Source organism: Bombina bombina, chromosome 1, assembly GCF_027579735.1.
Source record: "Bombina bombina isolate aBomBom1 chromosome 1, aBomBom1.pri, whole genome shotgun sequence".
Lineage (NCBI taxonomy): Eukaryota > Metazoa > Chordata > Amphibia > Anura > Bombinatoridae > Bombina > Bombina bombina.
Genome location: NC_069499.1, coordinates 1,190,322,709 through 1,190,348,277, shown reverse-complemented (window position 1 = coordinate 1,190,348,277; position 25,569 = coordinate 1,190,322,709).

Sequence of the window (25,569 nt, the reverse complement as noted above, 5' to 3'; positions counted from 1 at the left end):
ACCAGCGACATACCCTGTATGTCACTGGTCTTTTTTTGGGACTTGATTGTTTTATAGCGCGGTCTTGACACTAGCGTTGAGACTGCTCTATTCCACAAAGCCTGCTGGAGGGAGGACATTAATAGCGTGTTCTTGCTAGACTAATGCTATTATGTCCTGAAAAAACCCTTAACGACCAGTGACATACAGGGTACATTGTGGTTATTAAGGGGTTAATGATCTGACAGAATAGGTAGATGAAGAAAAGTACTTTTTAAGGGTTGACATATGTTTGGGGGTTTCTTTCCCCCCATTTTCCCCAACCAAGAGCACCACTTCAAATATGGTGTACAAATGTGTCAGCTGTACTTATGGATTTTAAAAATGCTGTACTCTATATGGTCTTGGTGGAACCATAAGCTGTGGTACTCAGTATCATACCATTAAATCTGGTTAAATGCAGGATTTAGGCTTGTTTGTATGTATTTCAAAATTAAGTCAGCTGTAGTGTAAACTGAAAAGTGTCAAGTTAACCTGTTAAATTTCAAACACTGAGCAATCTTAGCCTGATAGTATAACATTTTATGCAGATGTAAAAATCTTAGATAAAATGCCTTCTGGCATCTGGAAAGTCCTTGCATAAAGGGACAGTAAACTGGAATTAATATATATATATATATATATATATATATATATATATATATATATATATATATATATATATATATATATATATATATATATATATAATATAATATAATAATAATAATAAAAAAAAAACCTCATATCTGCCAAAAGGGCACCTACCATTTGTGTATTGAGGAGGAAACATTTCTGCATGGTTTTAAATATAGAATTTCTAAAGCATTGTCAAATAATCCTAAATACACTGCTGCATATTGCTAAAAAAATAAATGTGTTTTTATGGACCCCTGGCCCCACCATATAACTACTACCACACTGAAGTTAAAATCCGAAATTGTACAAAGAAATAAAAAACCTTTACTAAGTAAGTCCTAACTCCTCTGCAAATGAAAGGGATCTGCCGTCTGACTCAGGCACACACTACTGTACAAACGTAAGTGCAAAGTCTGTCTTACACGCTGCATAGTGGTTTAGTGCACACTCAGAAATCCTCTCAAATGCTAATGCTTTACTTCTTGTAATGACATTTCCTACATTCAATAGCACTCTGCTGTAGCACCCTCTAGTGGCTGCCAATTTTTTTTTTTAAATAATAGTTGTGCTTGCCTCATGGGGCACCCTGGCCCAGTGGGTCCCTGACAGGAGTTACCCCTGTCACCCCCTGATGGTGGCCCTGGCAGTTTCACAGGACAGGTTCCACTCAGAACAGGCCTCACCATGGTCGACCAAAGAAGTTGAGTGCACGTGCTCAGCGTCATATCCATGGGTTGTCTTTGGGAAATAGACGTATGAGTGCTGCTAGCATTGCTGCAGAGGTTGAAGGTGTGGGGAGCCTGTCAGTGCTCAGACCACACGCCGCACACTGCATCAAATTGGTCTGCATGGCTGTCATTTCAGAAGGAAATGATGCACAAGAAATCCCGCAAACAGTTTGCTGAAGACAAGCAGACTAAGGACATGGATTACTGGAACTATGTCCTGTGGTCTGATGAGACCAAGATAAACGTATTTGGTTCATATGGTGTCAAGCATCTGTGGCGGCAACCAGGTGAGGAGTACAAAGACAAGTGTGTCTTGCCTACAGTCAAGCATGGTGGTGGGAGTGTCATGGTCTGGGCCTGCATGAGTGCTGCCGGCACTAGGGAGCTACAGTTCATTGAGCAAACCATGAATGCCAACATGTACTGTGACATACTGAAGCAGAGCATGATCCCCTCCAAGACGACCATTGCCTTTTTAAAGAAGCTGAGGGTAAAGGTGATGGACTGGCCAAGCATGTCTCCAGACCTAAACCCTATTGAGCATTTGTGGGGGCATCCTCAAATGGGAAATGGGGGAGTGCAAGGTCTCTAACATCCACCAGCTCCGTGATGTCATCATGGAGGAGTGGAAGAGGACTCCAGTGGCAACCTGTGAAGCTCTGGTGAACTCCACGCCCAAGAGGGTTAAGGCAGTGCTGTAAATAAATGGTGGCCACACAAAATAATGACACTTTGTGCCCAATGTGGACATTTCAACTTAGGGGAGTACTCACTTTTGTTGCTAACGGTTTAGAAATGAATGGCTGTGTGTTGAGTTATTTTGAGGGGACAGCAAATTTACAATGTTATACAGGTTGTACACTCACTACTTTACATTGCAGCAAAGTGACATTTCTTCAGTGTTATCACATAAAAAGATATAATAAAATATTTACAAAAATGTGAGGTGTGTACTCACGTTTGTGAGATATTGTATGTCCATTTGAATTAAGGGGTTAAAATGCCTATTTAGGGCTAGATTACGAGTGGTGATCTAACTGTTGTGTGCACCGGAAGTAGCGTGCGTATTACAAGTTGAAAGTAAATGCATTAGCTTGAGCGCAATTAAATTTAAAGTGTCGGGATAGCACAACTTCAGAGCATTTAAAGGATCACTTATTGCAGTAGAATTGCATAATTAACAAGTGCATCATAAAATGACAATGCAATAACATTCTGAATTTCAAATAAGTAGTAGATATTTTTGACAATTTTTTTTTCTCTCCCATTTTCAGCCCCCTGTACCATGTGAGACACATCAGCTAATCACAGACTAGTATACATATACCCTGTGAGCTTGTGCACATGCTCAGTAGGATCTTGTTCCCCAGAAAGTGTGTATATAAAAAGATTGTGCAGGGGGGGCGGAGCGAACGGCCGACCGAGATGGCCGCAACACACTGAGGCTCCTGCTGCAAATTGGGGGTAAAAATTCATAAAGGACTTCGAAAAAAGCATTAAATACTGGATTTCAATCTGAGACAACTGTATATTTGCACCAGGGTGACAAGACTGTCTGTTGACCATCTTCAGCTCGTCTAAATCATATCAGCAGTCGAGTGAAACTTTTGAGGCCTACTCTGTAAATTGAGCTGCGCCACACAAACTGGCCATAATACCGCTCGCGCCCAAGTGCTGCTCAAACCTAAGCAGCTTTGGCTCATGTTGGAAGTCGAAAATATCATCAGCTAGTTGCCGAGCATGATCTATAACACGAGGCAATACTTGAAACTTAGCCCTACACTCCATACTGAAGTGTGACGTTGCATATCTGAACCTACAGGACGCACCGATATACTCCGGAGGGCCAGGGATCCTATCCGGAGTATTAGTGATCTCGCAACTGTAAGCAGTATTCTAAACAGCTATATGAAGGGTCATCTGATATATGGTGGGCAACTAAAAGCTAACTAAATCACCGGACCTAAGTAAGTGTATTATTTTACTTCCTTTCACACCGGAGCACTACATAAACTGAGCATGCCAATCGGTCTAAGGTTTTAAATTCACCCTCACTTTATCGCACTCAGTCCGATACAAGCTACTATTCTAAGTATCATTGATGTGAAACTCTTAAACATACCCTGAATATATCTATACTCTGCATAAGAAAAAAACTACCAGACTTTTGGGAAAGCTACAATAGTAGTTATATTTTTTTAATACTCCTTTCTGAAAATAAAGACTGACTAAAAGCACCCATTAACAATTTGATACGCATTCCTAACTACATACTGTGTTGTGACTTATTTCAACAGGCTGCTTTTTATTTATCCCGGAAAGACACACTTTAAAAGACCTGTGAAGTGTTAAGGCCTCACTATCAGTATAATAAGAGACACGCGCTCCCGCTCCTTTTCCCGTTGCTCAAAGTAGCAACGGGTCATATCCACTATCCCCTTTTCCGCAATCGTCCTGTGAGGACATATCCCCTAGGGAGTAACGTGTATCAAGGGCCTACAACAACAAGAACCGAGACACCAGCAGTAAATAACTTATTTTCATTAAGCAGAGTTTTGTACACAATGTCACAAAGAAAACCTACTAAGAACGACAAGGTGCAGAAACAATCCCAACATAACCAAGGTGCAGTGAATACTTTTTTCAAACATTCAGACAACAATAAAAAGGATTCAGAACTGGCACAGACATCTCTTGAAGACAACATATGTGATATGGGGATGCTTCTGGATGCTCATCTCCAACAATTCCTGTGAATAGAGATGATAGCCCTATTACATATAAAGCAATGGAAGCGTTCATTGAACAGGTTAAATCTTTCATAAAAGATGAATGTGCGGATTTAAAAAAGGACATTAATGATCTGTCATAGTGTAGATTGAGTAGAGGAACATGAATATGTCAAGTCTCAAAATGTTGCAGGCCTCTCCTCTAAAGTCTCGCAGCAAAACCAGCATATCACAGATCTTGAAGACAAGCTAGACGATCTGGAAAATCGTTCACGGTGGAGTAATCTTAGCATTAGCCTTCTTTGCTGAACTGGCAAAAGACAACAGGGATGATCTGCCTGACATAGTCCTCGACAGGGCCCATCGATCGCTACGACCTAAATCAGCAGAAGATGCACCACCAATGGATATAATTGTTCATTTTCAAAAATACCAACACAGAGAAGAGATCTATACCTACGCCAGGAAACAACAAGCATAAATGTGCAAGGGACACCGCATACAGGTGTTCCAGGACCTATCAACAAGTAACCTTCAAAAGCGCAGAGACTTTTCAGCTCTAACTACCCACTTACACACACTAAAAATCCCTTATAGGTGGGGATTCCCAACGTCAGTAATCACTGAGAAAAATGGAAAGAAAATTGAATGTTCTTCACTATCTGACATCGACAAGTTTTGCAAACTGATAAATATTTTACTTCCAGACAAAGAGGGATCCTCTTCCTCCTTCAGACAGCCACCAAGACAAGATACTCCTAAACCCCAAAGACGTCCATGGACTGAAATATCCACCAAACAAAATAAAAGACAAAATAATCTTACTGAATTCTACAAAGAACCACCATGATTATGAGATGAGTAAATGTGACACTTTATTTCTTTTCATTCCTCAAATAATCCATTATTAATATGGTGAATTAGAGGTCACTACTTGTATAGCTGAGCTTACAAATTGAGTGAGTACCAGTTTATTTCTAGGCTGTTGGAAGTTTTGATCCTTTCCTACTTAATTTAAGCTAACAGCATAGCTAAGACTGTTTGTTTATTGTTTTCAGTTTTCTGTTATATTTCTATTTTCATAAATAAAGAGAGAAGTGTTCAACCTGGGAACAAACAATAGCATAATAGCTTGTTTTATGGCTAGTTACCACCTAAGAAGCAGCCTCTTTTTGCTCAACATGTGCCTTTCAAAGAAAAGAACTTTCCTGTAGCATATCATTCTGAATCCTTACTTAAATGGACACTCAATCAAAATTAAACTTTTATTATTCAGATAGAGCATGCCATTTTAAATAACAATTTACTTCTATTAACAAAATGTGCACAGTCTTTTTATATTTAAACTTTTGAGTCACCAGCTCCTACTGAGCATGTGCAAGAATAAGTGTGTATGCATTTGTGAATGGCTGATGGTTGTCACATGGTACATGTATGCATTTGTGATTTGCTGATGGCTGTCACATGGTACAGGGGGAGTGGAAAAATACGTAACTTTTAAAATTGTCAGAAAAAAAATCTACTACTCATTTGAAGTTCAGACTAAGGCATCTATTTATCAAGCCGTCAACCGCAAATACTCTGGAATTCCGAAGCGTATTTGTGGCGAGCCTGATTTCCCTTAGTTATCAAACCCTACAGACCGGCAAAAGTAGAATTTTGTGACGTAACATACGATCCGCCGGACTCAGTCCGATACAGATAGATGCTTACGTCATTACAGATGTTCCGAATGCAAATTCGGTACAATCTGACTACTTTTGCTAGTTATCAAATTTCTACCAGGTACGCTCGGCACTATTCCGGCCCTGGAGGCGGCGGATACCATAGGAATCAATGGGAGTCTGAAAGCAGCGAAAGCTTATGTTCGCTGCTGCCCGATATCCCATTGATTCCTATGGTAATGTTTACACCTAACACCCTAACATGTACCCAGAGTCTAAACACTCCTAATCTTTCCCCCCTCTACACTGCCGCCACCTACATTATACTTATTAACCCCTAATCTGCCCCCCATACACCGTGTAGGGTAGGGCTTTTTTTTACTTTGAGGGTTTTTTTTTTATTTTGTTAGGGGGATTAGATTAGGTGTAATTAGTTTAAAAATCCTGTAATTTGTTTATTATTTTCTGTAATTTAGTGTTTGTTTGTTTTTGTACTTTAGATAATTTTATTTAATTGTATTTAGTTTAGGGAATTAATTTAATTGTAGTGTAGTGTTAGGTGTAATTGTAATTTAGGTTAGGTTTTATTTTACAGGTATATTTGTATTTATTTTAACTAGGAAGTTATTAAATAGTTAATAACTATTTAATAACTATTGTACCTAGTTAAAATAAATACAAACTTGCCTGTAAAATAAAAATAAACCCTAAGCTAGCTACAATGTAACTATTAGTTATATTGTAGCTATCTTAGGGTTTATTTTACAGGTAAGTATTTAGTTTTAAATAGGAATAATTTATTTAATGATAGGAATATTTATTTAGATTTATTTAAATTATATTTAAGTTAGGGGGTATTAGGGTTAGACTTAGGTTTAGGGGTTAATAAATTTAATATAGTGGCGGCGACGTTGGGGGCGGCAGATAAGGGGTTAATAAGTATAATGTAGGTGGCGGAAGATTAGGGGTTAATAAGTATAATGTAGGTGGCGGTGGACTCTGGGAGCGGCGATTTAGGGGTTAAACACTTTATTTCGTTGCAGCGAGGTCCGTGAGCGGCGGTTTAGGGGTTAATACATTTATTAGAGTTGGGGCGGGGTCCGGGAGCGGCGGTATAGGGGGTAAACAGTATAGTATAGTGTGGGTGTTTAGTGACAGGGTACCAATAAAGCTGTGAAAAAGCCGAAGAGCAGCGAGATCGATGACTGTTAGTTAACAACAGTCCGCTGCTCATCGCACCATACTTGGTGTGCGGCTTTTTAACAGCTTTTTTGATAATTTTGGAGAACGTATTCAGGTCCGCGGCAGCGATGTTAGGCGATCTAAGGCGAGCGTATTGGTGCCGTCAAATGCAAGTAAGTTGACGGCTTGATACATAGATGCTTAAAGGACCAGTCAACACAGCACAAAACACAAAACCAAAATAAATATACAGCCACATAGAGGATTAAGTTTATAATGTATATGAGCATTCAAAATAAAAACTTAGATAGTAAAATTATTATAAAACTTACTTTTCTCCTGTCTGTTTTACCAATTGTTCTGTCCACCTCCCACGCCTAGAGGAGGATGGGCTCACTGTGAGTGACAAATTTTATCTTCCAATCCAAGATTAGCCTATTTGCATTTATTTTCCCCATTGTGTGCATGTGAGTGTGCACGTGAGCCCCCGGAGTGTGCACGTCACCCCCCCTTGCATGTGCACGTGACTCCCTCCTCAGACGTGCACTATTGTCTTTATAAATTACAAGCAGGCACAGCATGAAAGCTAGCAGCTCTGCTAAACAGCATTTAGAGCAGAAGCTGTTCCCTTTCATGTCAGTTGGATTGGTGCCACATTATAGTGCTTCTCTGTCTTATATATTTTAGTGCACCCACATAATTGCAGCATAACTGTTTATTTTGCTCCCCTTGCATGAGCAATTTCACTATAAAAAAATAATTTCAATTTTTTTTTAAATTTATAATGTTCCCATTTTATAGTAAGTCTGTGTAATTTTGCACTTCAAATTACTTATTTTATAATTATCCCTAGTTTTAAATATAGGCTACCCATGTTACATATCTATTTATAAATGTCTTTATAGTCTTCCATTGATACTCGGCAGGCAATATGGGTATTTAAATAATGGAATTTATATTTTTTATACCTTAGGAAGCACCCTACTTGCTTTTATAATTAGCAATTTATTTTTAATTTATAGGCTAACCCTGCTACTTCTCTTTTTCATAAAGTTTTTCACTGATACTCTGCAGGCAATTTGGATCTTGAAATACGAGAAATTTTGCAGATATGCAACAGGGTTAGCATAAAAGAAGAGATGGAAAATACAAAATACTTTTATTGGCTAACCCTGCTACATACATTTGCACTTTTGTTTTGTAGATTACACTCCTTTGTTACCCAGCATGTCATTTTGCACCCTTAGAAAGATGATGTTAGAAAGCACCCTACTTGCTTTTATAATTTATAATGTTCATACTTTATTTTTTTCAAGGCTAACCCTGTTGCATATCTGTATGTAAAAATAATTAGAACTCAATTTCATGCAGATATTTTCCGTTTGTTATTTCCACCTTTGCATGTAAGGCTATTTTTATCTGTGCAAAATCCTTTTCAAGCACCCTACTGCCTCTTCAAAGCTAAACCTTTCGAAGCCAAAGCCTTACATGCAAAGGGGGTAAATAATAAACGCTAAATCTCTGCATGCAATTGCGGTCTTCTATTTGTAAACATGCAGATATGCAACAGGGTTAGCATAAAAGAAGAGATGGAAAATACAAAATACTTTTATTGGCTAACCCTGCTACATACATTTGTACTTTTGTTTTGTAGATTACAATCCTTTGTTACCCAGCATGTCATTTTGCACCCTTAGAAAAACGACATTAGAAAGCACCCTACTTGCTTTTATGATTAAAAATTCTCTTTTTTTTGGCTAACCCTGCTACATAGCTTTTTTTAGTTAACTGTGTAAAGAATTATAAATAAAATATAATATATATATATATATATATATATATATATATCATATATAATATAATATATATATATATATATATACACATATCATATATAATATATATATATATCATATATAATAATATATATATATATATATATATATATATATCATATATACACACACACATACACACACTAAAGCAAACCAAAATGTGCAATTTATTTAGTAAGAAAATATATATATCTATCAAAATGTACAATATATGTATGTCATTGGCACTAATATATATATATATATATATATATATATATATACACACATAGGGGATTTGCAAAATATTGTTCAGTCAGATGTGCCCATAACGTTTTGAAGGACTAATCCAAGCAATTATGGCACAATACATAAATGGTGTAAAATATGCATCAGTGGTGACCTAATTCACATAAATTAATTTAAAAATCCATAAATATATATATATATAAATATATATATATATATATATATATATATATATATATATATATATATATATATATATATATATATATATATATATATATATATATGTATATATATATATATATATATATATATATATATATAGATAGATAGATAGATAGATAGATAGATAGATAGTGCCAGAATTGCTCAGATTAGTCCTTCAAAACATTATGGGCACATCTGACTGAACAATATTTTGCAAATCCCGTGTGTGTGTGTGTGTATATATATATATATATATATATATATATATATATGCAAAAAAAATCTCCCAAGAAGTTCCATGCATCCACGACTGTACGAGGTATTTAGAAAAAAGTCCAAAGTCTCTCAGAGGTAAGGTATATTTAAAATAGTAAATTTATTTATAACTATTAAAAAAGGCAGACTCCATACAAAAAACACAAAGGGTAAAGAGCAGTAAAAAGAAAGTCTGACCGGTTTCGGTCACTCAGACCGTAGTCTTAGACATAAAATGCAGACTACAGGTGTGCGCTATTTAAAGCCACAACCCATCTGCAATTGGTGTAGTTTGTACACTGCACATACGTGCTTTAACCCTTCAAGTGACAGCATATTTTAAATTAAGGTCACAGTATGTTATTAGAAAATTAAAAAATGTTTATATAACTTGAATGCATTAAGTGCATATACAATTTACATGTGATGATGATAATAGTAATAGCAAGAAGGACTTGATACTTTATAATTAGTACATGCATAGTAAAGTCAATTATTGAAAAAGTGTATCTGGAGATTTGTTAATCTTGAATGAGAGGGATGAAAATATAATAACTCAAACTAAGGCTAACCATGCTACATATTATTCAGCATAGATAAGGCATATTAATAACAATTCAGTATAGATAAAGCATATTAATAACAATCAATTGCAAAAATATACATCTAAAAAATTATATATAATATTTAATGCCAATATGATAAAAATCATAAATCTCCTATGGTTTACAGCCGTATTGCTGATGCAAGCTTTTTTAGTGAATAGTACAAGTTTAAACCTTAAGTGTCAATTCCCTTTCATCGTTTGAACTTCCAAAGAATAGCTAACATAATATACTACCTATGCCAGTAATTAATGATGTCAAACTCTGAGTTAAATCCTGTAGGTAGCAGGCTACCGAGTTTATGAATCCAGTAAATCTCCTGTCTGGATAAGATATGAAATTTATTACCACCTCTAGGGGGACTTACAATCTGCTCGATAGCCTGCCACCTAAAGGTGCTCAAATTTCCCTGATGTACCTCCAAAAAATGTTTTGATAGAGCTGAGACCGCTCTCTCTTGATTAACATATGAAAGGTGCTCTTTTATCCTAGTCCCCACTTCCCTGGTGGTTCTACCTACATATTGGCGGACACACTGGGTGCATTCTATCAAGTATACCACATATTTGTTACCACACTTAACACAACCTTTTGTTTCAAAAACTTCCTTAGTTGTGGCTGAAGTAAAGGTGTTAGATACACATATGTGGTCACAAGATTTGCACGACCTTTTTCCACATTTGTAGGTACCATTGAAGTGTAACCAAGAGTGATTTCTTTTTTCTTTCTTAAGCATACTAGGGGCTAAAAGATTGCCCAGCGTCAGATTCTTTTTGTAAACAAAGTTGCATCCATCTTTAATGACGCCGCGCAGTCTAGTGTCCCCTCTTAGAATCGGCAAATTCTTTCTTATTATGTTGCACACTTGGTAATATTGGTTAGAGTATGTAGTAACCAATGTTGGTTTTGTCTTAGTATCAGTGCTGTTAGTCAGTGTCTTTGTCTTGTGTGTAAACAAATCCTCTCTGTTCATTTGGCTAACTTCAATATAGGATCTTCTGACCAATTTTTTGGAATACTGTCTGTCTGTAAACCTTTTACTAAGGCTTTGACTCTCTTCCTGAAAATCTTCAAAACGAGTACAGTTTCGTCTAGCTCGCATAAACTGACCTTTGGCAATACCCTTAAACACATGCCCAGGATGACTGCTGCGAGCGTGTAACAGGGTATTGCCCGAGATCGGTTTTCTAAAGAGAGTAGAGTTTATCTTTTTGGAACATTTATCAAATGTCAATGTGACATCAAGATAGTTAATGGATTTCTTGTTCCATTCAAACGTGAACTTCAGTCCTATCCTATTCGTGTTAAGATGTTCAACAAATGCCTGTGCCTGAGAGTGGCCTGAAGACCAGATAATCAACAGGTCATCAATGAAACGCATGTATTTCACTATTGAAGATGAAAAGATATTGCTATCTCCATAGACGTGGAACCGCTCCCACCACCCCATGAAGAGGTTGGCATAGGAGGGGGCAAATTTAGCCCCCATCGCGGTTCCACGTCTCTGGAGATAGCAATCATCATTGAACATGAAAAAATTATGTTGCAACAGAAATTCTATTGCTCGAATCAAAAAATTTCTGTGTTCCTGCTTAATATTGGTATGTTGTTCCAAAAAGAAAGAAACCGCCTTAATCCCGAACTCGTGGGGTATAGTTGAATATAGTGAGACCACATCTATGGTGAGCCAACTGAATTGTGGTTCCCACTGTGTGGTCTCAAGTTTTGATAGCGCATGTGCAGTGTCACGTATATAACTTGGTAGACAAGAGACTAAAGGCTGGAGATAGTCATCTATCCATTTGGACAGTGGTTCCAAAAGGGAACCTATTCCGGCCACTATGGGCCTACCTTGTACATTTGTCAGGCTTTTATGGACCTTTGGGAAATGGTGGAAGATGGGCATCACTGGACTATCTACTATGAGACAATCAAATGTCTGCTGATCAATAATGCCCATCTCCAAACCATCATCCAAAAGATCCACAAGAAGATCTTTATAGTTTGCGGTGGGATTTTTGGGAATTAGTTGATATGCTTCAGAATCACTTAACTGTCTGAGTGCTTCATCAATATATGTACTCTTATCCATAACAACCAAACTTCCACCCTTATCCGACTGGCGGATAACAATGTGCTGGTTGTTCTGGAGAGTAACAATAGCCTCTCTTTCTCTCATTGACAAGTTTGAAGCCTTACCAGTCTGAGATTTTGAAAGAAGGGTAAGATCCTCCACTACTCGTTTATGAAAAACCTCCAAGCTTTTACCCCTTGTTTGTAAAGGATAAAAGTTTGAGTGAGACTTCAGCGTATGTTGTATTTTGCCACATATCTGAGTATTGGAAGTTTCTCCTTGTATAGATAGATCCTCAAGATTGGTGAGGGCACATATATCTGTAAAACACATCTTGTCATAATCTGGTGTATTGAGTGTCTCTGCTGTACGTGTAGATGTCATAGTATCTGTATCTGCAAAATGTTTTTTAAGAGTTAAATCTCTCACCAATCTGTTGACATCCAAGATGGTCTGAAAGAGATCAAAGTTACGTGAAGGCACAAAGCCTAATCCATAACTCAAGACTCTTTTTTCAGAGTCGGATAGTGTATATGAGGAGAGGTTGATAACTGTGTTATCTATTGGTACTGATGTCTTTGCGCCCTCCGATTCTCCCTCACGGGGTATCTCTGTTGGTGTTGTTCCATCAGGGGTAATGAATTTCTCTGTGTGGCCCCTCTCCCTCTCCCCCCTCCCCTGGGTCGCCTCGGGGCCCAGTGAAAAACCTGAGCGTCAGATTCAGTGTTGATCTCTCTAGGATTGACTTCCCTATAGTGATGTGATCGACTTCTACCTCTCCCTCTTGGTCTGCCTCTTTTTGGAATAGTCCCTGTATTGCGATAATCCTTCAGAATGCCTTTAGGTGCTACCTCGTCTTCTAAAACTTGGGTGTCAAATGCCTGGCTCAAGGATACTTCCTCTCCCTCAGAGCCCGAAAAAGCATCCGAATCGAAGCTAGAAGCAAATCGATCTTCATCAGTCAATTCGGGCTCTGAGTCAGAGAAGGCAACCTTTTTCTGGGTTTTGGTAGTTGATAACTTATTGATGCTATGATTATCTTGACTATGCATCTCGTTGGAATCAGGAAATTGACCACCCCTAACTATAGAGTTAGAGTTAGACCATGTCCTACTCCTCTGGCGACGTCGCCAGATGTATACAGTGCCTTTAGTGTAGTCTTTTTGGTCACGGATAAATTTGGAATGTTTTATCTGTATGATCAATTTCCTTGATTCCTCTATTGTACTCTTAAGTATCTTATCATACTGAGGATAAACATCATACTCTTTATATTTGTTCATGTCAACCTGTAAAAGAACAATTTTCTGTTTAACTTCATTTAAAAGCATATCCTTATACTCTATAAGCAATGCAATTAATTTCAGAGAGCAGTCAGTTAAAGCCTGATTCCATTTTTCAACAAAACTTGCATCTTGTATGTCGTATGTGGGGAATTTATTTATCCGCAGTCCCCTAGGTATCATCTTCATAGCTATATATTTAGATAAGATCCATTTGTCCCATTTAAGTTTTTGTTCTTTTCTTTTAAGGGATTCCATATCATAGAAATAATCTCCTAGTTGTGTATTGGGGACATCTTTTTCAAATACATCTTTAAGTTCTAGAAGATCTAAATCATCATCATCAGTAATATTCAAAGAAAAAAAGGAGTCAGTCCCTGCCATTTCTTCCATATATCTCCAAGAGCGCTATACCAGTGTATTGGCAAAATAATAATATACAGACAGTCTGAGAGAGAGACCTTAATGGGTATTGTGAACCAAGCAAAACTGGAGCTCTTGTGAACAACAACCCATCCAGGGAAAGAAACAATCAGCACAGACATAACATAGTAGGGTGCTGTTTAAGGACCAAAGGGAGCTAGGAGGTGTTGCAGTTTGCAAATTGCAGCGGTCATGCAGGACAAATTTACTGATCATTCATAGATATTCATATGTATAGATGGTGATTGGTCATTAGCTTATGTTAATTAGCAGCTTAGATGAAGCAACCTCTTAGAGGGAAAAGAAGCATGCAGGTAGCAGTCATTTTGAATGAGTTAGTGTCCATGCAAATTGTGTGATATGAGCTGCAGGTGATAATAGGTTAAACAGTTAGAGAGGCAAGCAAGCAAGCAACTGTCCGTTTACTCAGATTTAAATACTTTTATGTAGAGAAGATAAACAAAGCGACAGTCCTGAGTTAGTCCAGGAAGGGGTTAACCTGTATTTTCATAAGAAAAAGCCCTAAACCCAAGTCAACCAGGTGACTTATTGGGAGGCCAATCAACTATTCAAACATTTAGACAGTAACCCCGGCAGCTTGCAAATAGTGCTTCCAATAAACATTACCCTCCTAGGTTAACCAGGCAACCGGTGGGAATGAAATATAAAACAGAATAACCTCTATGTTCGTATATCACCTGTCGCTCTCCTTGTTATGTTGTAGTAACATCCGATGGCTGGTTAGCAATTCTGTTCACTCACTCATGTCGAAATCCGGCCGATGCTTCAGCTCCGTTGGTTGCAAACTCACCATGTCACTTCTCCTACGCACGAACGCTGCACGATCCCTCTCTGTGTGCGCTCACCCCCGGTCCCGCCTCCATATGATTCAGCGTGGTCACGTCTCTCTCTGCTTCACTGTGATGCAAAATCCGGAACTGTATGATAGGAATGGAGTCCCAGTACTCCACATAGAACATGCAAAAAAAATCTCCCAAGAAGTTCCATGCATCCACGACTGTACGAGGTATTTAGAAAAAAGTCCAAAGTCTCTCAGAGGTAAGGTATATTTAAAATAGTAAATTTATTTATAACTATTAAAAAAGGCAGACTCCATACAAAAAAAACAAAGGGTAAAGAGCAGTAAAAAGAAAGTCTGACCGGTTTCGGTCACTCAGACCGTAGTCTTAGACATAAAATGCAGACTACAGGTGTGCGCTATTTAAAGCCACAACCCATCTGCAATTGGTGTAGTTTGTACACTGCACATACGTGCTTTAACCCTTCAAGTGACAGCATATTTTAAATTAAGGTCACAGTATGTTATTAGAAAATTAAAAAATGTTTATATAACTTGAATGCATTAAGTGCATATACAATTTACATGTGATGATGATAATAGTAATAGCAAGAAGGACTTGATACTTTATAATTAGTACATGCATAGTAAAGTCAATTATTGAAAAAGTGTATCTGGAGATTTGTTAATCTTGAATGAGAGGGATGAAAATATAATAACTCAAACTAAGGCTAACCATGCTACATATTATTCAGCATAGATAAGGCATATTAATAACAATTCAGTATAGATAAAGCATATTAATAACAATCAATTGCAAAAATATACATCTAAAAAATTATATATAATATTTAATGCCAATATGATAAAAATCATAAATCTCCTATGGTTTACAGCCGTATTGCTGATGCAAGCTTTTTTAGTGAATAGTACAAGTTTAAACCTTAAGTGTCAATTCCCTTTCATCGTTTGAACTTCCAAAGAATAGCTAACATAATATACTACCTATGCCAGTAATTAATGATGTCAAACTCTGAGTTAAATCCTGTAGGTAGCAGGCTACCGAGTTTATGAATCCAGTAAATCTCCTGTCTGGATAAGATATGAAATTTATTACCACCTCTAGGGGGACTTACAATCTGCTCGATAGCCTGCCACCTAAAGGTGCTCAAATTTCCCTGATGTACCTCCAAAAAATGTTTTGATAGAGCTGAGACCGCTCTCTCTTGATTAACATATGAAAGGTGCTCTTTTATCCTAGTCCCCACTTCCCTGGTGGTTCTACCTACATATTGGCGGACACACTGGGTGCATTCTATCAAGTATACCACATATTTGTTACCACACTTAACACAACCTTTTGTTTCAAAAACTTCCTTAGTTGTGGCTGAAGTAAAGGTGTTAGATACACATATGTGGTCACAAGATTTGCACGACCTTTTTCCACATTTGTAGGTACCATTGAAGTGTAACCAAGAGTGATTTCTTTTTTCTTTCTTAAGCATACTAGGGGCTAAAAGATTGCCCAGCGTCAGATTCTTTTTGTAAACAAAGTTGCATCCATCTTTAATGACGCCGCGCAGTCTAGTGTCCCCTCTTAGAATCGGCAAATTCTTTCTTATTATGTTGCACACTTGGTAATATTGGTTAGAGTATGTAGTAACCAATGTTGGTTTTGTCTTAGTATCAGTGCTGTTAGTCAGTGTCTTTGTCTTGTGTGTAAACAAATCCTCTCTGTTCATTTGGCTAACTTCAATATAGGATCTTCTGACCAATTTTTTGGAATACTGTCTGTCTGTAAACCTTTTACTAAGGCTTTGACTCTCTTCCTGAAAATCTTCAAAACGAGTACAGTTTCGTCTAGCTCGCATAAACTGACCTTTGGCAATACCCTTAAACACATGCCCAGGATGACTGCTGCGAGCGTGTAACAGGGTATTGCCCGAGATCGGTTTTCTAAAGAGAGTAGAGTTTATCTTTTTGGAACATTTATCAAATGTCAATGTGACATCAAGATAGTTAATGGATTTCTTGTTCCATTCAAACGTGAACTTCAGTCCTATCCTATTCGTGTTAAGATGTTCAACAAATGCCTGTGCCTGAGAGTGGCCTGAAGACCAGATAATCAACAGGTCATCAATGAAACGCATGTATTTCACTATTGAAGATGAAAAGATATTGCTATCTCCATAGACGTGGAACCGCTCCCACCACCCCATGAAGAGGTTGGCATAGGAGGGGGCAAATTTAGCCCCCATCGCGGTTCCACGTCTCTGGAGATAGCAATCATCATTGAACATGAAAAAATTATGTTGCAACAGAAATTCTATTGCTCGAATCAAAAAATTTCTGTGTTCCTGCTTAATATTGGTATGTTGTTCCAAAAAGAAAGAAACCGCCTTAATCCCGAACTCGTGGGGTATAGTTGAATATAGTGAGACCACATCTATGGTGAGCCAACTGAATTGTGGTTCCCACTGTGTGGTCTCAAGTTTTGATAGCGCATGTGCAGTGTCACGTATATAACTTGGTAGACAAGAGACTAAAGGCTGGAGATAGTCATCTATCCATTTGGACAGTGGTTCCAAAAGGGAACCTATTCCGGCCACTATGGGCCTACCTTGTACATTTGTCAGGCTTTTATGGACCTTTGGGAAATGGTGGAAGATGGGCATCACTGGACTATCTACTATGAGACAATCAAATGTCTGCTGATCAATAATGCCCATCTCCAAACCATCATCCAAAAGATCCACAAGAAGATCTTTATAGTTTGCGGTGGGATTTTTGGGAATTAGTTGATATGCTTCAGAATCACTTAACTGTCTGAGTGCTTCATCAATATATGTACTCTTATCCATAACAACCAAACTTCCACCCTTATCCGACTGGCGGATAACAATGTGCTGGTTGTTCTGGAGAGTAACAATAGCCTCTCTTTCTCTCATTGACAAGTTTGAAGCCTTACCAGTCTGAGATTTTGAAAGAAGGGTAAGATCCTCCACTACTCGTTTATGAAAAACCTCCAAGCTTTTACCCCTTGTTTGTAAAGGATAAAAGTTTGAGTGAGACTTCAGCGTATGTTGTATTTTGCCACATATCTGAGTATTGGAAGTTTCTCCTTGTATAGATAGATCCTCAAGATTGGTGAGGGCACATATATCTGTAAAACACATCTTGTCATAATCTGGTGTATTGAGTGTCTCTGCTGTACGTGTAGATGTCATAGTATCTGTATCTGCAAAATGTTTTTTAAGAGTTAAATCTCTCACCAATCTGTTGACATCCAAGATGGTCTGAAAGAGATCAAAGTTACGTGAAGGCACAAAGCCTAATCCATAACTCAAGACTCTTTTTTCAGAGTCGGATAGTGTATATGAGGAGAGGTTGATAACTGTGTTATCTATTGGTACTGATGTCTTTGCGCCCTCCGATTCTCCCTCACGGGGTATCTCTGTTGGTGTTGTTCCATCAGGGGTAATGAATTTCTCTGTGTGGCCCCTCTCCCTCTCCCCCCTCCCCTGGGTCGCCTCGGGGCCCAGTGAAAAACCTGAGCGTCAGATTCAGTGTTGATCTCTCTAGGATTGACTTCCCTATAGTGATGTGATCGACTTCTACCTCTCCCTCTTGGTCTGCCTCTTTTTGGAATAGTCCCTGTATTGCGATAATCCTTCAGAATGCCTTTAGGTGCTACCTCGTCTTCTAAAACTTGGGTGTCAAATGCCTGGCTCAAGGATACTTCCTCTCCCTCAGAGCCCGAAAAAGCATCCGAATCGAAGCTAGAAGCAAATCGATCTTCATCAGTCAATTCGGGCTCTGAGTCAGAGAAGGCAACCTTTTTCTGGGTTTTGGTAGTTGATAACTTATTGATGTTATGATTATCTTGACTATGCATCTCGTTGGAATCAGGAAATTGACCACCCCTAACTATAGAGTTAGAGTTAGACCATGTCCTACTCCTCTGGCGACGTCGCCAGATGTATACAGTGCCTTTAGTGTAGTCTTTTTGGTCACGGATAAATTTTTTTAATGTTTTATCTGTATGATCAATTTCCTTGATTCCTCTATTGTACTCTTAAGTATCTTATCATACTGAGGATAAACATCATACTCTTTATATTTGTTCATGTCAACCTGTAAAAGAACAATTTTCTGTTTAACTTCATTTAAAAGCATATCCTTATACTCTATAAGCAATGCAATTAATTTCAGAGAGCAGTCAGTTAAAGCCTGATTCCATTTTTCAACAAAACTTGCATCTTGTATGTCGTATGTGGGGAATTTGTTTATCCGCAGTCCCCTAGGTATCATCTTCATAGCTATATATTTAGATAAGATCCATTTGTCCCATTTAAGTTTTTGTTCTTTTCTTTTAAGGGATTCCATATCATAGAAATAATCTCCTAGTTGTGTATTGGGGACATCTTTTTCAAATACATCTTTAAGTTCTAGAAGATCTAAATCATCATCATCAGTAATATTCAAAGAAAAAAAGGAGTCAGTCCCTGCCATTTCTTCCATATATCTCCAAGAGCGCTATACCAGTGTATTGGCAAAATAATAATATACAGACAGTCTGAGAGAGAGACCTTAATGGGTATTGTGAACCAAGCAAAACTGGAGCTCTTGTGAACAACAACCCATCCAGGGAAAGAAACAATCAGCACAGACATAACATAGTAGGGTGCTGTTTAAGGACCAAAGGGAGCTAGGAGGTGTTGCAGTTTGCAAATTGCAGCGGTCATGCAGGACAAATTTACTGATCATTCATAGATATTCATATGTATAGATGGTGATTGGTCATTAGCTTATGTTAATTAGCAGCTTAGATGAAGCAACCTCTTAGAGGGAAAAGAAGCATGCAGGTAGCAGTCATTTTGAATGAGTTAGTGTCCATGCAAATTGTGTGATATGAGCTGCAGGTGATAATAGGTTAAACAGTTAGAGAGGCAAGCAAGCAAGCAACTGTCCGTTTACTCAGATTTAAATACTTTTATGTAGAGAAGATAAACAAAGCGACAGTCCTGAGTTAGTCCAGGAAGGGGTTAACCTGTATTTTCATAAGAAAAAGCCCTAAACCCAAGTCAACCAGGTGACTTATTGGGAGGCCAATCAACTATTCAAACATTTAGACAGTAACCCCGGCAGCTTGCAAATAGTGCTTCCAATAAACATTACCCTCCTAGGTTAACCAGGCAACCGGTGGGAATGAAATATAAAACAGAATAACCTCTATGTTCGTATATCACCTGTCGCTCTCCTTGTTATGTTGTAGTAACATCCGATGGCTGGTTAGCAATTCTGTTCACTCACTCATGTCGAAATCCGGCCGATGCTTCAGCTCCGTTGGTTGCAAACTCACCATGTCACTTCTCCTACGCACGAACGCTGCACGATCCCTCTCTGTGTGCGCTCACCCCCGGTCCCGCCTCCATATGATTCAGCGTGGTCACGTCTCTCTCTGCTTCACTGTGATGCAAAATCCGGAACTGTATGATAGGAATGGAGTCCCAGTACTCCACATAGAACATGCAAAAAAAATCTCCCAAGAAGTTCCATGCATCCACGACTGTACGAGGTATTTAGAAAAAAGTCCAAAGTCTCTCAGAGGTAAGGTATATTTAAAATAGTAAATTTATTTATAACTATTAAAAAAGGCAGACTCCATACAAAAAAAACAAAGGGTAAAGAGCAGTAAAAAGAAAGTCTGACCGGTTTCGGTCACTCAGACCGTAGTCTTAGACATAAAATGCAGACTACAGGTGTGCGCTATTTAAAGCCACAACCCATCTGCAATTGGTGTAGTTTGTACACTGCACATACGTGCTTTAACCCTTCAAGTGACAGCATATTTTAAATTAAGGTCACAGTATGTTATTAGAAAATTAAAAAATGTTTATATAACTTGAATGCATTAAGTGCATATACAATTTACATGTGATGATGATAATAGTAATAGCAAGAAGGACTTGATACTTTATAGTTAGTACATGCATAGTAAAGTCAATTATTGAAAAAGTGTGTCTGGAGATTTGTTAATCTTGAATGAGAGGGATGAAAATATAATAACTCAAACTAAGGCTAACCATGCTACATATTATTCAGCATAGATAAGGCATATTAATAACAATTCAGTATAGATAAAGCATATTAATAACAATCAATTGCAAAAATATACATCTAAAAAATTATATATAATATTTAATGCCAATATGATAAAAATCATAAATCTCCTATGGTTTACAGCCGTATTGCTGATGCAAGCTTTTTTAGTGAATAGTACAAGTTTAAACCTTAAGTGTCAATTCCCTTTCATCGTTTGAACTTCCAAAGAATAGCTAACATAATATACTACCTATGCCAGTAATTAATGATGTCAAACTCTGAGTTAAATCCTGTAGGTAGCAGGCTACCGAGTTTATGAATCCAGTAAATCTCCTGTCTGGATAAGATATGAAATTTATTACCACCTCTAGGGGGACTTACAATCTGCTCGATAGCCTGCCACCTAAAGGTGCTCAAATTTCCCTGATGTACCTCCAAAAAATGTTTTGATAGAGCTGAGACCGCTCTCTCTTGATTAACATATGAAAGGTGCTCTTTTATCCTAGTCCCCACTTCCCTGGTGGTTCTACCTACATATTGGCGGACACACTGGGTGCATTCTATCAAGTATACCACATATTTGTTACCACACTTAACACAACCTTTTGTTTCAAAAACTTCCTTAGTTGTGGCTGAAGTAAAGGTGTTAGATACACATATGTGGTCACAAGATTTGCACGACCTTTTTCCACATTTGTAGGTACCATTGAAGTGTAACCAAGAGTGATTTCTTTTTTCTTTCTTAAGCATACTAGGGGCTAAAAGATTGCCCAGCGTCAGATTCTTTTTGTAAACAAAGTTGCATCCATCTTTAATGACGCCGCGCAGTCTAGTGTCCCCTCTTAGAATCGGCAAATTCTTTCTTATTATGTTGCACACTTGGTAATATTGGTTAGAGTATGTAGTAACCAATGTTGGTTTTGTCTTAGTATCAGTGCTGTTAGTCAGTGTCTTTGTCTTGTGTGTAAACAAATCCTCTCTGTTCATTTGGCTAACTTCAATATAGGATCTTCTGACCAATTTTTTGGAATACTGTCTGTCTGTAAACCTTTTACTAAGGCTTTGACTCTCTTCCTGAAAATCTTCAAAACGAGTACAGTTTCGTCTAGCTCGCATAAACTGACCTTTGGCAATACCCTTAAACACATGCCCAGGATGACTGCTGCGAGCGTGTAACAGGGTATTGCCCGAGATCGGTTTTCTAAAGAGAGTAGAGTTTATCTTTTTGGAACATTTATCAAATGTCAATGTGACATCAAGATAGTTAATGGATTTCTTGTTCCATTCAAACGTGAACTTCAGTCCTATCCTATTCGTGTTAAGATGTTCAACAAATGCCTGTGCCTGAGAGTGGCCTGAAGACCAGATAATCAACAGGTCATCAATGAAACGCATGTATTTCACTATTGAAGATGAAAAGATATTGCTATCTCCATAGACGTGGAACCGCTCCCACCACCCCATGAAGAGGTTGGCATAGGAGGGGGCAAATTTAGCCCCCATCGCGGTTCCACGTCTCTGGAGATAGCAATCATCATTGAACATGAAAAAATTATGTTGCAACAGAAATTCTATTGCTCGAATCAAAAAATTTCTGTGTTCCTGCTTAATATTGGTATGTTGTTCCAAAAAGAAAGAAACCGCCTTAATCCCGAACTCGTGGGGTATAGTTGAATATAGTGAGACCACATCTATGGTGAGCCAACTGAATTGTGGTTCCCACTGTGTGGTCTCAAGTTTTGATAGCGCATGTGCAGTGTCACGTATATAACTTGGTAGACAAGAGACTAAAGGCTGGAGATAGTCATCTATCCATTTGGACAGTGGTTCCAAAAGGGAACCTATTCCGGCCACTATGGGCCTACCTTGTACATTTGTCAGGCTTTTATGGACCTTTGGGAAATGGTGGAAGATGGGCATCACTGGACTATCTACTATGAGACAATCAAATGTCTGCTGATCAATAATGCCCATCTCCAAACCATCATCCAAAAGATCCACAAGAAGATCTTTATAGTTTGCGGTGGGATTTTTGGGAATTAGTTGATATGCTTCAGAATCACTTAACTGTCTGAGTGCTTCATCAATATATGTACTCTTATCCATAACAACCAAACTTCCACCCTTATCCGACTGGCGGATAACAATGTGCTGGTTGTTCTGGAGAGTAACAATAGCCTCTCTTTCTCTCATTGACAAGTTTGAAGCCTTACCAGTCTGAGATTTTGAAAGAAGGGTAAGATCCTCCACTACTCGTTTATGAAAAACCTCCAAGCTTTTACCCCTTGTTTGTAAAGGATAAAAGTTTGAGTGAGACTTCAGCGTATGTTGTATTTTGCCACATATCTGAGTATTGGAAGTTTCTCCTTGTATAGATAGATCCTCAAGATTGGTGAGGGCACATATATCTGTAAAACACATCTTGTCATAATCTGGTGTATTGAGTGTCTCTGCTGTACGTGTAGATGTCATAGTATCTGTATCTGCAAAATGTTTTTTAAGAGTTAAATCTCTCACCAATCTGTTGACATCCAAGATGGTCTGAAAGAGATCAAAGTTACGTGAAGGCACAAAGCCTAATCCATAACTCAAGACTCTTTTTTCAGAGTCGGATAGTGTATATGAGGAGAGGTTGATAACTGTGTTATCTATTGGTACTGATGTCTTTGCGCCCTCCGATTCTCCCTCACGGGGTATCTCTGTTGGTGTTGTTCCATCAGGGGTAATGAATTTCTCTGTGTGGCCCCTCTCCCTCTCCCCCCTCCCCTGGGTCGCCTCGGGGCCCAGTGAAAAACCTGAGCGTCAGATTCAGTGTTGATCTCTCTAGGATTGACTTCCCTATAGTGATGTGATCGACTTCTACCTCTCCCTCTTGGTCTGCCTCTTTTTGGAATAGTCCCTGTATTGTGATAATCCTTCAGAATGCCTTTAGGTGCTACCTCGTCTTCTAAAACTTGGGTGTCAAATGCCTGGCTCAAGGATACTTCCTCTCCCTCAGAGCCCGAAAAAGCATCCGAATCGAAGCTAGAAGCAAATCGATCTTCATCAGTCAATTCGGGCTCTGAGTCAGAGAAGGCAACCTTTTTCTGGGTTTTGGTAGTTGATAACTTATTGATGCTATGATTATCTTGACTATGCATCTCGTTGGAATCAGGAAATTGACCACCCCTAACTATAGAGTTAGAGTTAGACCATGTCCTACTCCTCTGGCGACGTCGCCAGATGTATACAGTGCCTTTAGTGTAGTCTTTTTGGTCACGGATAAATTTGGAATGTTTTATCTGTATGATCAATTTCCTTGATTCCTCTATTGTACTCTTAAGTATCTTATCATACTGAGGATAAACATCATACTCTTTATATTTGTTCATGTCAACCTGTAAAAGAACAATTTTCTGTTTAACTTCATTTAAAAGCATATCCTTATACTCTATAAGCAATGCAATTAATTTCAGAGAGCAGTCAGTTAAAGCCTGATTCCATTTTTCAACAAAACTTGCATCTTGTATGTCGTATGTGGGGAATTTATTTATCCGCAGTCCCCTAGGTATCATCTTCATAGCTATATATTTAGATAAGATCCATTTGTCCCATTTAAGTTTTTGTTCTTTTCTTTTAAGGGATTCCATATCATAGAAATAATCTCCTAGTTGTGTATTGGGGACATCTTTTTCAAATACATCTTTAAGTTCTAGAAGATCTAAATCATCATCATCAGTAATATTCAAAGAAAAAAAGGAGTCAGTCCCTGCCATTTCTTCCATATATCTCCAAGAGCGCTATACCAGTGTATTGGCAAAATAATAATATACAGACAGTCTGAGAGAGAGACCTTAATGGGTATTGTGAACCAAGCAAAACTGGAGCTCTTGTGAACAACAACCCATCCAGGGAAAGAAACAATCAGCACAGACATAACATAGTAGGGTGCTGTTTAAGGACCAAAGGGAGCTAGGAGGTGTTGCAGTTTGCAAATTGCAGCGGTCATGCAGGACAAATTTACTGATCATTCATAGATATTCATATGTATAGATGGTGATTGGTCATTAGCTTATGTTAATTAGCAGCTTAGATGAAGCAACCTCTTAGAGGGAAAAGAAGCATGCAGGTAGCAGTCATTTTGAATGAGTTAGTGTCCATGCAAATTGTGTGATATGAGCTGCAGGTGATAATAGGTTAAACAGTTAGAGAGGCAAGCAAGCAAGCAACTGTCCGTTTACTCAGATTTAAATACTTTTATGTAGAGAAGATAAACAAAGCGACAGTCCTGAGTTAGTCCAGGAAGGGGTTAATCTGTATTTTCATAAGAAAAGGCCCTAAACCCAAGTCAACCAGGTGACTTATTGGGAGGCCAATCAACTATTCAAACATTTAGACAGTAACCCCGGCAGCTTGCAAATAGTGCTTCCAATAAACATTACCCTCCTAGGTTAACCAGGCAACCGGTGGGAATGAAATATAAAACAGAATAACCTCTATGTTCGTATATCACCTGTCGCTCTCCTTGTTATGTTGTAGTAACATCCGATGGCTGGTTAGCAATTCTGTTCACTCACTCATGTCGAAATCCGGCCGATGCTTCAGCTCCGTTGGTTGCAAACTCACCATGTCACTTCTCCTACGCACGAACGCTGCACGATCCCTCTCTGTGTGCGCTCACCCCCGGTCCCGCCTCCATATGATTCAGCGTGGTCACGTCTCTCTCTGCTTCACTGTGATGCAAAATCCGGAACTGTATGATAGGAATGGAGTCCCAGTACTCCACATAGAACATGCAAAAAAAATCTCCCAAGAA